This window comes from Mya arenaria, chromosome 6 (genome assembly GCF_026914265.1).
Source record: "Mya arenaria isolate MELC-2E11 chromosome 6, ASM2691426v1".
Lineage (NCBI taxonomy): Eukaryota > Metazoa > Mollusca > Bivalvia > Myida > Myidae > Mya > Mya arenaria.
In genome coordinates this window covers 81,025,233-81,027,324 of record NC_069127.1, presented here as the reverse complement: position 1 = coordinate 81,027,324, position 2,092 = coordinate 81,025,233, and the positions used below count along the sequence as shown (strand labels likewise).

Below are 2,092 nucleotides of genomic sequence, written 5' to 3'. Positions count from 1 at the left end.
TCAATGCATTACAAAGATACCAATAACGAAAGCTATTCTGAAAGGGATAGCTTGAAATAGGTGTCTGCACTAAATTTAGACATCGACATCATAGACACCCCATTGTGCAAAGGTAAAATGTGTCCAACCAAAGTTGATCTTCCCGTTTAGTTGAGGTTGTTGAAAAACATCTATAGTTTTAGTATTGCCATATTTTTCCCTAAGCCAATTTAGAAGACTGTACCAAACATAACTAAAACATATACTTTGACGATCAAATACTGATCTGTTTATAAATATTTATGCAAAAAGCTACAGAAACAAGCTCAGTAGCAAAAAGTTTAAATATAAACCCGGTTTATTGGCACTGGGTAAACGCCAAAGACATAGAACATAAAATCACAAACCAGAAACATAGAAGAACAGCACAAAACTCCACAAACAGCACAGTGCATAAATACTATATATATAAAAAATAGTTATGTTTATCAAGAATTGTTAGGTACCGCCTTCGAACGGTCAGTAAAATGTAAATTTACTGTGGGTTTAAACCAGTATATGTGCACAAACCCCACTTTTATCTCAACAATCCTTTATAAAGATAAAACGTAAAAGGTAAATCTTATCAAAGTATAAGCCCTTAATAAATCCTTTCTATACATAAGCGCACACTTGCCTTTACCTATCACTAACTAAAACAATCTTCAATTTTCAGAAATAAAATACCAAAAAACTGCATACCTTATATAAAAATCATTGAGAACATCTTCATTTGCAGCACATCCAATGGCACGTCTAAAATCTAAAAAGACTTGCCGTCAACATCATTTTGTTCTGAAACTGAATCAGTGAACGGTGAAATCAATAAAATAAATGGAAAAATAATAGATGCATTGTAATTCGATCCGCAAACATTCATGTATTTGAATCGGAAACTCTACCGCGCCCTTATAATTCTTGTCTTGCAAAGTTTGTTTGTTGTTGTTTTACTAGAGCTCTTCATCACCACAAAAACACAGTGAAAACCAAACTCAACCTTATCACAAACTATCAAATTATTATTGCAAAAATAATATAACATGAATCTCATATAACCTTTGTGTCTCGGTGTTTATTTTATTATTAATTATTAAAGTTCATTACTTAATTTTCATGTCAACTAAACGTCACGTCTAACACATATAGAATGAATTACCCGCATAAATGTTCTCTATAAACAAATCAACAGAGCGAGAAAACAGCCAATCAAAATTTCAGTCAATACAAAATATGATAATATTTACTGCAACCCGGAAGAAACAAATTGTAAGTAGATATAGCAAAGTATAATTAATTACATTATATCTTTAAACGATGAACAGCTGCTGTTAATTCAACAGACGTTACTGTACATGATGTTAAAACTTAAATAAAAACAATAAAACACGTAAGCACCCAACGAGGGACTCGAATCCTCAACCCTCAGATGTCTGAGTGTATTTCAAACGTAAAAGTCTGATGCTCTACCGACTGAGCTAGCCGGGCTCTGAGAGCAAAAGTGACATGTGTGAGAGACAGTAAAAAGGGTTGTATTTCTATAGAATTACTTTACAGGTGAAAGTATTGGTCAGGGATGGCGAAATCATTTACTTTAATGATTTATTTCAAACGTAAAAGTCTGATGCTCTACCGACTGAGCTAGCCGGGCTCTTGACGCACAAGTGACATTTTCTGTGAGCCAGAGTGAAAACCGTTTTTATAATATTGTATCAAAGGTGAAGGTATCATTCAACGCTGGTAAAAACATTCATTTAATTAATTTACACATAACAGGCTTGCGCTATTTAATTTTTGCTTTACAACTTGAAAGGTTCAGGTTTATGGGACAAAGTTTGGGAATGATCTTGAATACCTTCTTAGTATTTAATTATATGTAACAACAACAAAAATCTCACTTCCCCGTACCGATACTGCTTTAATTAATAACTATAATGTCAGAGGTATAGGTGCGGTTAATCCAACATTCGTTACTATCAATGGGCAAAGGAGATACAATAAATGACGTTTTGATAAATATATACATTATTGATTTCAGGAGACTGGTTCAAGTTCCCGTGGTACTTCAGTATTTAGG

General features: G+C 33.2%; 1 non-coding gene across 1 annotated transcript; it reads right to left on the bottom strand.

Annotated features, from left to right (window-relative positions):
• Positions 1–1,410: 1,410 nt before the first annotated feature.
• Positions 1,411–1,503, bottom strand: Trnak-uuu (transfer RNA lysine (anticodon UUU)). The gene is made up of 2 exons: positions 1,467–1,503; positions 1,411–1,446 (listed from the first exon to the last, which is right to left on the bottom strand). It is a non-coding gene; the product is annotated as a tRNA-Lys (tRNA).
• Between the last annotated feature and the right edge of the window lie 589 nt (positions 1,504–2,092).